Consider the following 710-nt stretch of genomic DNA (forward strand, 5'->3'; position numbering starts at 1 on the left):
TATATATATGTGTTTGATGAGTGGTATTTAAAAAAAAATTAATTGACCATAAGATTACAAAGATTTATAATCAATTAAAAGTATTAATTAAGAAAATAAAATAAAAATTATTAAAATAGATTCATATGATGATGATTTAAATCTTATCCCAATTTTTAACATCTTATGACTACATAATTAAAATTGTCAAAACTAGTTGTTGCACGTAAATGACTCATATTCAACACCCTAAGCAAAAGAGCCAAACCCAAACTTTTAGGGTCTGTTTGGCGCAACTACAGATTCTCAGCTTTTCAGCTGCAGCTGCGCTGTCCCAGGAAGCAGCTGGAGGGAAGCAGCTGTGGGGAAGTTGACTGTCTGTTTGTCGCTGCTGCGTGAAAAATGTTGTGAGCCAGCTGTTTTATGTAAAAATGACCAAACTGCCCCTGTTTGTTAAAACTGTTTAAAATATTTTGATTTATTTGTATAAATATGGGTTTAATATACATAAAGTTTATAAAAAATATTATTTCTTACTTAATTAAATGAACTAAATTGTTTTCAACATTCATTTTTATACATTTTTTCAAAAAAAAAAAATTTGTAATTTTGAACACAAATAGGTTTAAAATTTTTCTTTATCTATGTATCAATGTATATGAATATTAATTCATCTATACAAATAAAAATTTACAAACATATTTTATAAGCATAAAATGTAAAATACATAT

This window comes from Phalaenopsis equestris, unplaced genomic scaffold, assembly GCF_001263595.1.
Source record: "Phalaenopsis equestris unplaced genomic scaffold, ASM126359v1 Scaffold000107, whole genome shotgun sequence".
NCBI lineage: Eukaryota > Viridiplantae > Streptophyta > Magnoliopsida > Asparagales > Orchidaceae > Phalaenopsis > Phalaenopsis equestris.